This window comes from Galeopterus variegatus, unplaced genomic scaffold (genome assembly GCF_000696425.1).
Source record: "Galeopterus variegatus unplaced genomic scaffold, G_variegatus-3.0.2 Scaffold5821, whole genome shotgun sequence".
Taxonomy (NCBI): domain Eukaryota; kingdom Metazoa; phylum Chordata; class Mammalia; order Dermoptera; family Cynocephalidae; genus Galeopterus; species Galeopterus variegatus.
This window is the reverse complement of record NW_007731932.1, coordinates 134,316-145,462: the sequence shown is the minus strand read 5'-3', so window position 1 is coordinate 145,462 and position 11,147 is coordinate 134,316. Positions and strand designations below refer to the sequence as shown.

Here is an 11,147-nt window from a genome sequence, read left to right as displayed (position 1 = left end):
ATCCATATCTTCCAGGTTTTCATATGTGTTGTCATACAGTTGTTTATAATAGTCTCTAATGATTCTTTGTATTTCTTTGGTATTAGTTGTAAAGTCTCCCTTTTCATTTCTGATTTTTGTTATTTGGGTCTTCTCTCTTCTTTTTCTTTTTTTTTTTTAAACTATTGAAAACCTAAAAGTTTCTGCACAGCAAAAGAAACAATTAACAGAGTTAAAAGACACCAACAGAGTGGGAGAAAATATTTGCAAAATANCTGAGGTGTCTTTCAGCAGTCTCAGCTGCCACCCAACTGCCATGCGCTTCTTTCTCATAGGCCGTCATCTGCCCTTGATAAGAACGAACGCTTCTCTCCAATTCTTCTTCCACTTCTCTGGCTCGCCTTCTGTAGGTCTCCAGTTCCTCGGCTGCATGGCTCATCTTCTCTTCTACTTTGGAAAGTTTCTCCTCCATCTCTAACCGGTAATTTTCCTCTACTATTAATTGCCTGTGGAGTTTCATTCCATTTTCTTGATGCAGTTCAGTCATTACTTCAAGTTTCAGCTGAAGCTTCTGATTTTCACTTTCCAACTGTGTGTTTTCTGACTGTAAGGATGCTTGTTCAGTCTGGAGATTTTTAATATGCTCTGTAAGCTCTTCCTTTGTTTTATCTACTTCAGATAACTGAGTGTACATTTGGTTTCTTTCTCCTTCTAGGGTTTTTAAAGAAGCATTTAACTTAGCAGCGTGAATCAGTTTCTTCAAAGCTCCTTTTGGCTGATCATCTAAGTAAGCACCATTTTGTGATTCACTCTTCATTTCCAATTCCACGTCATCATCCGTCATGTCTTCTCCAAGCACAGCAGCCCAGTCTCTCATCTTGAGCAAGCGTTCAGTCAGAGACTTGATGGGATTGTCTTTATCACTTAGAACTTGTTCTGCATGTACGTTGGAGTCTTCAAATGTTATTTTCTGTTTATTAAGTTCACTCACTTGTTCTTTCAACACTTCAGCTTCTTGTAAAAGCTGTTTCTGGCTTTCCTGAAGTTAGGAATTTTCATTCAAGGCATCTTTTATTGCCACCTTCAGACGTTCTTCATTCATTTGAAATATTTTGGAGATTATTTTAGCTTCAGCTACTTGTGACTTGATGGATTTTGATTTATCTTCTAGGGACTGTATCCTTTTTGAAATATCTGCCATCAATTCATCTTGCTCAGAATGTTTAGATTTCTGTTCTTTTAATTCTTTTTCTAGAAAGACTATTTCATCCTCAAGTTTAGATGTGGACCTGTTCAGCTTTTCATAGGTTGCCTCCAAACTTTGTGCTTCTGTTGACTCCTTCTCAAAGCTGGCATCCTTCAAATCTGACTCTAAGCCTTCATACTCCTCTTGAACAACACTAAATTTTTCAAGTAGTTTACATTTTTCTTCAATTAGTCCAGAAAGCTTTTCAGCAAGCTTTTTCTCTCTTTCTACATAAAGCCGGCTTCTAACCGATCGAACACTTCTCCACAAAAGCAAGAGAATAAAAAATCCAGTAGTAGCCACACATATCACCAATTCCCATGGAAAACCAGGGCCCAGTCTCAGATCTTCAGGCAATGCTGCCACAGCCCTGCACAGCTTTTCCAGGACCAAGTACGGCTGAGGGGCAGCCCTGCGCACTTCCTTGGTGCTGAGGCTGCTCTGGCTGTGGCCGCGGTAGCCACAGCCTGGCCGGGCCACAACCAGCAGCTGAGACAGCTCTGCGTTCAGTCGGGAACACGAACCAGCCCCAGCAACAGCAGCAGACCACGGTGCAGCCGGCTGTGCAGGGAGCTGGGGAGCACTGGCGCCCACTGGCCTCAGGCGTCCCCCACGCGCACCCTGGTAACCAGGGCCCTTTGTTACGTGTCACTTCCACAACGCGGGCTGAGCCCGCCCCCATGAGCCCATGACACACGCTATCCTCGCCACCCCCAACCTCGGCTCGGTTTCGGCCGGGCCACCACCATATTTGAATACATGTTTATAACGTGTAATGATGAAATGTGGGTAAGTAGCATATTCATCACTCAAATATTTGTCATTTCTTTGTGTTGGGAAAATTCAAAATCCTCTCTTTTAGCTATTTGAAATTATATAATAAATTGGTGCTAACTATAGTCACCTTACAAAACTAAGGATCACTAGAAATTATTCCTCCTATCTAGCTATAATTTTGTATCTGTAACCTCTGCCTTTCCCCTTCTCCTCCTACCCTTCCCAGCCTCTAGTAACCACTATTCTGCTCTCTACTTCTATGAGATCAACTTTTCTTTTGGTAATTTTTTAAAGGAAATTTTGTGATTTTAAGTTCTTTCAGAAGAGCATCCTTACTTACATATCTGCAAGGAACAAAAGTGTTTTCTTTGAGACTAACTTTGCCAAAATAGCCATAGAATGTGGGAATGGGAAGAGGCATGAGATGCTCTGGGCTCCACTTGACCCAACTCTTTCTTTATAGGTAATGAAACAAAGGTCTAGAGTAAAGTACACTACTTGTCCAGGGTCGTTTAGCTATTTAGTGGCAGAAGAGTGCTGTATTTTGGGATCTGCTGAATGTCAGTGAAATGCTCTTTGTTTAAAAAAACTTTATTGAGGAATATTTTATATATCATGTAATCCACCCATTTCAGGTATGCAATTCAATGATTTCTAGTAAGTTTACTGAGTTGTGCAGCCATCACCACAAATCAGTTTTAGAACATTTTCACCACACCAATAAGATCTCCTGTACCCATTTATTCTTTTTTAAAAATTTTTTATTGGTTATGAATATTCATGGGATACAAAGCTGATTGTCACCGTTCATGCCCCAGCTGTGATGGCCAGATTCGTACTGGCCACATGCCCATTACATTTACCTTATTGGTGGGAGCTAAAAATAAATAAATAAATTCACACACACACACACACAAAAAAAAACCGGGGGGGGGGGAGATATAACAACTACAATTCCTTGAAGTTGATATGACAAGCAAACAGAAAGTACATTGTTGAGTGGGAGGGAGGACAGGGAGGACGGAGGGAGGTTTTGGTAATGGGCCACAATAATCAACCACATTGTATATCGACAAAATAAAATTAAAAAAAAAATTTTTTTAAATAAAAATATTTTTAAAAATTAAAAAAAAAAGAAAACCTATTTTTTATCTTCTCAAAAAACAACTTTTTGTTTTGTTGATCTTTTCTATCATTTTTTGGGGGTCATTATTTCATTTAGTTCTTCTCTGATCTTAATTATTTCTTTCTGTCTGCTACCTTTAGGATTGAATTGTTGTTGTTTTTCAAAGTTCTTTGAAGCATAGTGTTAGGTTGTTTGTTTAAAATCTTTCCATTTTTCTGATGTAAACATTTATTGCAATAAATTTGCCTCTCAGTACTGCTTTTGCAGTATTTTCATTATTTTCAAGAATTTTTTTGATTTCCTGTTTAATTTCTTCTTGGACCTGTAGGTCATTCAGGAGCTTATTGCTTAGTTTCCATGTATTTATATAGTTTCCAGGGTTTTGCTCATCTTTAATTCCCAGTTTTAGTCCATCGTAGTCTGAAAAGATACTTGGAATGATTTCAGTTTTTTAAAATTTGCTGAGACTAGATTTGTGACCTAATATGTGGTCTATCCCGGAGAATGTTACATGTGCTGATGAGAAGAAAATGTATTCTTTAGTTGTTGGGTGAAATGTTCTGTATATATCTGCCAGGTCCAGTTGGTCTAAGGTGTAGTTTAAATCCTATGTCTCTTTGTTGATTTGTTGCCTGGAAGATCTGTCCCATACTGAGAGAGTAATATTCAGCTCGCCCACTATTAACATATTAGGGCCTATTTCTTTCTTTAGGTCTAAGAGTATTTGCATTATATCTCTGGGTGCTCCAGTATTGGGTGCATACATATTTGCGACTGTTATGTCTTCTAGCTGGATAGATCCTTTTATCGTTATATAGTGGCCTTGTCTCTTTTTATGTTTTTTGGTTTGAAGTCTATTTTACCCGATATAAGAATAGCTACTCCTGTTTGTTTTTGGTTTTCATTTGCATGATATATTTTTTCATCACTTCACTTTTAGTCTGTGTGTGTCTCTACAGGTGAGGTGGGTCTCTTGAAGACAGCATATACTTGGGCCTAGCTTTTTAATCTAATCAGTCAGGCTGTATCTTTTGAATGGGGAGTTCAGTCCATTCACATTTAGGGTAGTTATTGACAGGTATTGTTTAATTCCTGTCATTTAATTGATTTTCATTTAGGTGTTTTAAATATCTTTTGATCATTACTTCCCCTTTTATTTTTCTTCTTCAATGTTAGTTGGAAATTTGAGGTGTCATGATTTAACTTCTTTCTCTTTCTCACTGGCATTTTTGTTTTAATGGTGGGTTTTGCTCTGTCTGGTGTATCCTTGATAGTCATCATCATTATTCAGATTCCAGATGAAGGACTCCCTTGAGAATTTCTTACAGGGCTAGTTGTGTGGTGGTGAACTTCCACAACTTTTGTATGTCTGGCAAAAACACTATTTCTCACTCATTTCTGAAGGAGAGCCTTGCTGGGTAAAGAATTCTTGGCTGGAAATTTTTTCTTTTAGTATTTTGAATATATTATTCCACTTTCTTCTGGCCTGTAGGATTTCAGTTGAGAAGTCTGTTATTAATTTGATGGAGGTTCCCCTATAAGTGACCTGATGTTTTTCTCTTGCTGCTTGTAGAATTCCCTTTGTCTTTGACCTTTGCAAATTTAATTATAATGTGTCTTGGAGAGGATCTTTCTGGATTGAATCTGTTTGGGGACTTTTGTGTTTTCTGGATCTGAAGGTCTCTATCTTGATCTACACCTGGATAGTTTTCTGTTACTATTTCCTTGAATAGATTTTCAAAACCTTTTCCTTTCTCTTCCCCTTCAAGACTACCCATGATTCAGATATTAGAGTGCTTGGGGTTGTCTGTTATCTCGCTTAGATTTTCCTTGTTATTTTTAATTCTTTTTTCCTTTTTTTTTTTCTGCCTGAGTTATTTCAAAAAGATCATCTTCAAGCTCGAAATTTTTTCTTCTGTTTGCTCTACCCTGTTGCTCAGGCTCTCAGCTGTGTTTTTTATTTCATTGAGTGAATCTTTCATTTCTAGAAGTTTTGCTACATTCTTTTTTAAGGTATTAATCTCTTTGTATATTTCCTCCTTCATATTCTGGATAGTTTTTTTTGTTGTTGTTGTTTTATTGTGTTCTCTAATTGATTCTCCCTTTATTTCTTCAAGTTTTTTTAAGATCATTCCTTGGAATTCTTTTTCAGACATTTCAAGGATTCCCTGTTCCATGGAGTTTGACTTTGGAGCATTACTGTATTGTTTTGGTAGCATCATTTCTTCTTGTTTATTTGTAGTTCTAGCACTTTTTCATTGACTTTGGAGCATTACTCTGTTCTTTTGGTGGTGTCATTTCTTCTCGTTTATTTGTAGTTCTAGTATTTTTTGTTGACGTTTGGCCATTTGGTAGAGGGTTTGCTGCTTCTATTACACTGAGGTTGGCTGTGGAGTGGCCCTGGTTGCTACTGTGGAGGTGGATTGTCTTTGCTTGACAGTAGGTGTTGTGATGGTTATGTTAAACCACCTTGGGTCCTGTTCCAGAATATGTGGTCGTAGAATGAGCCCCCAGTGGTATGTGGTTCTGCTGGGCTCACCTCGGTGGGTCAGGGTATTTTACAATTTTCTATTAAGAGTAGTTAAGTGCTTTCAGGAAATCTGGTTGTTCCAATGTAGGAGAGCAAACTCTAACCCTGCATCAGAGTACTTTTGATATTATTGCTTAATTTTTAGAAAAACTTATAATTTGTTTTTAATTTTAGCCAAGTTTTAAAATTTTCTTTCATGAATTTACTCTTTACAAACTACTATCATGACTTACTCAGACTTTCTGTTTTTATTGTATACTTCCTAATTCTTAAATAGCCAGTCATTTTGCTACCACCATGTTTCTCACACCAGAATTATTCTTTTTTCTTTCTTAACCTTTCTAACCATAGTTACATCTTCATATCCACAGCTTTCTTTATAACACCTCTTCTCTTAGATATTTGTTTCTTCTCTATCAAGGTTAAATTGGCCTAATTTGCCTGAAAATTATATACAGAATGATCTTTCTGTTTTTGGCTGGGTTCACAAATTAAAAGGCTCTGCAAAGACAAATGTAATCCTGATTTATTAGTAAACCCCAGGCAAAGATGTATGCTGATAGTTTTTAAAATATTTTTTATACATTCAGAAACCTTAGGATCTAGTAAATGGGGGTCTATTTGTCAGAGCAGATTATACAAGACCCAGTTTGAGTTTCAGCCATTTTTACCAAATAGATACTTATGGTTTACCAGCCCAAAATTTAGTGTATTAAGTAGTGCTCAGAGGTCTCTAGCAAAGGTTCAAATTATGAGGCAGCAATCTTGGATACAAGACCCAGTTTGAGTTTCAGCCATTTTTACCAAATAGATACTTATGGTTTACCAGCCAAAAATTTAGTGTATTAAGTAGTGCTCAGAGGTCTCTAGCAAAGGTTCAAATTATGAGGCAGCAATCTTGAGTCTCCATGAATTATGGAAAATACCTCCTATTTATTATTTACTTTTTATCATTTACATGAAAATTTTAAGAAGGAAAACAAATTTTATTTTTTTGTCCCAGTGTACTGTCAATATTATAAGAATTTTGGAAACTATAGTGATCTCATTTATAAGCACTTCAATGCATTCATATTTGTTTAATTTACTCACATCAAGCTACACCCTTATCAACCAATATTAACCAGGGCTTTGGACATATTGGACATAGGTCACCTTTCACTTGCCATTCTGAGCCTCAAGTACCCATGTGGCATTCAGGGCCATGTGGAATCCAGAGAGGCCATGTGGAGCTCAAGGCAGAGGGCAGCATTCACAACAATAATGTCTGAAAGATATTGTCTCTCTCAGCAAGGCCAGGAGATAGAGCTGAGATAAGGAGACTCTACTGGGTTTTGTCCTGCAGCTGGTGGCCCACATGCTGTGGACACGTTGTGTCCTTTGACTTTATCATGGCCCTCTGTTTAGTGCCCAGAATTTAGAGGCCGAAAACCAAAAACAAGCTAACAACAAGACATGTGAAGGGCTTTGGGAGAAGTCCAGTAGCCAGTTCTCTTACAGGTTTTAGTCCTAAACAAATTAAGCAAGTATCAAACATACCACAAAATGTGTTGACCAAAAGACAAATATAGACAAAAGGTTTAAATCAAATTCTGAAAACACATCTATTTTGTTAACAATCTAAAAGAGTTAAAGTCACATGAACTTGAAAAGTATTTATGCTTATCTATTTAATGAGCATGCATTATTTATAAGGCGATTTGGTACCATGTGGACAATACAAACACATGTATAGACATGAACATGCAGACATAACAAATAGCTTAGTACACATATATACAGACATAAACAGAAACAATAAGGATTTTATAGGTTTAGTTTAAAATGTTAATAAGGAGAGAGATAAAATAGAATACTCAGTAGTTTAAAAGGACAGTTGATTTTAAATTGTGTTTCAGTGTCAAAGCTTATCTGAAAAGGCCTCACCCTATTTTAGAGAAAACAAGATAATAAATCTACAAAGCACAAAGAATACAAGCCTTTTCTATGAATATTGGGTATGTCAGGGGAGACACAGAGAAAGGTTTTAAACAAAAATGGATGCCAAGATGAAATAAAATCATAGAACTCCACCATAGGATTTTGAGAAAATGCATAGATGATCCTAAAAGAAAATTTAGAAGTCTGTTCAAAATAACTAGCTGAACACCAGAAAATTGTATTTGAGACCATCTAGTTAAACAGGTGGCTTTTAATCTAGTTTTTGTTTCTCAACTGGGTTACTGAGTTAAGGGCTGAGTCAATAAACAAATAAAACCAAAGCCATTCATCTTTTGGGGCCTCAAGAGAAAGGCAGCAGACTCCAAAGGAGGTCCAGTTGATGTGCCATGGCTTCATTTCTCATGAGGCCTTAAGTTTTTGGCAAAGAAGAGAAACACATGGAGTTAAGAAAAAGAAAAATATACTCAAACAAAACCAGTGTTGCAAGTAAACTGTCTCAGGACATAGAGCTAGCTGGTAGGTAATAACAAAAGAAAAATAAATATTTCTAGAAGGAAGAGGATCAGGCAATATGAATATTTAGATTTCTATTGGCCTCTTTATGTAGCATTCATTCCTCCAGGGTATGGGCCAGGACACTTTCTGGAATGGGGGTTTTATGACCTACAATCAGACAATATAGGTCAGAGAATTTCTTTATGGACTGCTCAAAGACAGAAAGGCAGGGGCAAGATTAGAGTGTACCTATGACTTTCCTTGGGGAGGAGGGATTCTAGTTTCTATGGCTAGCCTCAGGAGGAGAATGGGGCTAAGAGACAGGAGGGTCGAAGAAGGTCATAACAACAATAGTTTGCTTTTGAGGCTTTCATTTTGGGGTATAACTTTCCAGACTCCAACACAATGTTGCAGAGAAATACCAGCTTATTTCACTTTAGTTCATTCCATTTAAAGTCCTTCCAGTTACCTAAAATACATCTTTAGGGGCCAAGGGTTTTAGGTTTGTGAGATCTGGTGATGGGAGGGGAAGGGAGAGGCAAAGATGGGTCTGATGCAGGTGAGTTGGGGCAAGGAGAGGGAGGATATGGTGGAGGCACAGAGGGGGATGGGGAACAGGAGAGTTTTCTGTAGGATCAAAGTCAAAGGCAGATGGAGAGGATTTTTCAGGAGGAGATGATTTTGAGAGGCAAAGATGGGTCTGATGCAGGTGAGTTGGGGCAAGGAGAGGGAGGATATGGTGGAGGTACAGAGGGGGATGGGGAACAGGAGAGTTTTCTGTAGGATCAAAGTCAAAGGCAGATGGAGAGGATTTTTCAGGAGGAGATGATTTTCGGGGGCTTGTCATCGAGGAGAAGAATTTGGTGAAAGCTGCAAGTGAGACAGGGAGGGGCAAGAACAGAGGTTAAAAAAGGGCTTGGGTATAGGGGATTTTAGACTATTTGCCATTGCATTTGAAGAAGTTTTTTAAGTCTCAGAGAATTTGGGAATCAAACATGCCGTGCTCCAGCCACTGGCTTCCATTATCTGATTTGTGTTGTGATCAGGCAGTGTTGTGGAAGAAAATAAGTCATTTTCAGCGAATGTCAGGTGAGAGTAGTATGAGATGCCTGATTGCCCATGAGGTGAAATGTAAATTTGGGGGGTGAGAAAAATTCCAGTCCCTGAGATCCTCAGTGAAGACCAGGCTTCCCCGGAAATCAGTGAGGATGTGAGAGTGAGAGGCAAACCAATGACACTAGGCATCCCTAAGTGTGGAGGTGCCTAGCCACCAGTGTGGCTGAGAGGAGAGCCACCACCCTGGCACTGGGGTTCTGTGGAGGACAGTCCTGGACTGTCTGTGAATGTGTCCCATAGTGAGAGGGAAACAAGAATTCCCTCACCTAAGCGGAGATCAGTGGCTGAATGTTGGATGCAGAAATTGCAATGGAGTATGGTGGCAAAAGCAGCTGGCTTGAGTCTTGAGACCTCTAATCATTATTCCTTTTTTTCCCCTTGTCCTGAAGATATCCTTTCTCCAAGAACTCCCCACGCCTGACCTTCACTAGCCCTTTAGTTAAAAGGGGAACTTGTTTTCAGCGATGGAGACTTGCTGGTGCTCTTATGCTATGTGGATGAAATTTGCTTTGTAGTTGTGTAGTCACCATAGCGCATGGCTTAATGTGTTTTCCTTTTGCTTGTGTCACTCAGCGGTGTGTAGTTCAGCCTGGAAATATTTCCTCTGACTCTCTGTGATGTTTTCAAAGGTAGGAACAAACCCCATACTTTTTTTTTAACCTGCCACACAGTGGTTAAGCTATGATCGCTGATGGGAGTGAAGATGAGAGGCAGAGAGAGCCCCTGAATTTATCATACACTCCCTTTCCCAGAGACCACATGAGACGATCTGCAACCCACAAGTGGAGCTCTGAGCTGATCCTCATGCGGGATGCAGACTTGTGTAACCACACGTTGGCAGAGTCAGTTGTGATCATCAAATGGAACAGACTCACGCCGCCCCTCAGAGGTGAGTGCACTGTGCTTTGTGCAGTGCACTTCACTAGTCTGCTAGGTGACCTTATCCAAGTTCCTCCTCCCCACGCCAAAGAGAATCCCCACCTGCGCACAAGAGCCTTTGATATGAGTGTGTAGAGCACTCTGGCATCCCAGAGGGGCGGTGGGGAAGCCAAGTACTGAAGTAGGCGGAGAGGGAGGTAAAGAAGGGGGTTGGAGGGGAGGTCAGCTCTGCCCAGCCTGTCTCAGAACCTGGGTCACAGCTGTCTGCCATCACTCCCATGGGAGATGAGAACAGCCATAGCCCAAGTCCAGCGAGTGGCACTGGAGCCAGGACAATGGCTCAGAGAGGCCAAGAGCCCTGTTGCTGCTGGATTCACAGACTGCTGGTGCTAGGTGGCTCTGGAATGATGGAGACAGAGGGCTGGGAAGGAGGTTTAGGCATGGGACTCCAGATCAACCATAGGGGGAAAAAAGCCCATCACTCAAATCTCTCCCCTGCCCACATGCTCCAGTCTTCTGCTGCAGCCAGCTGGTTCCATTCTTAATGGAATTGTGTCCCTGGGAGCTAAGGAGGCAAATTCAGCCCGTTTTGTTGGGATTTTCTTAATATTCTAGACAGCAATGAATGTCTATGGATGTAGCCATGGAGTGGAGAGGTCGGTGAATGGAAGACAGATGTCTCTGGCACATGCAGGGATTGAAAACATGATCGAGAGATCCGCATGAATTTTCAGCTATGAGATCCATGCTGAACTCAGTCTCACAGCAGACTGCCTCTCATCTCTTCTCTTCTTCCTTTTTTCCCCAAAATTGCTCTTGAGAGGGATGGCTCCCACTACTCTGGTCTTGAATTTTCAGCTATGAGATCCATGCTGAACTCAGTCTCACAGCAGACTGCCTCTCATCTCTTTTCTTCCTTTTTTCCCCAAAAGTGCTCTTGAGAGGGATGGCTCCCACTACTCTGGTCTCTTTGTTGATTTCATTTGTTTATTGCTCACTGTGTCAGTCATCTTTCTAAGCACATTACAAATAGGTACGCATGTGATTCTCATTTTGCA

The 11,147-nt window shown here is 39.9% G+C and overlaps 1 pseudogene; it reads right to left on the bottom strand.

Moving 5' to 3' along the window:
• Positions 1-247: 247 nt before the first annotated feature.
• Positions 248-1,846, bottom strand: LOC103605451 (annotated as a pseudogene).
• Positions 1,847-11,147: the final 9,301 nt, after the last annotated feature.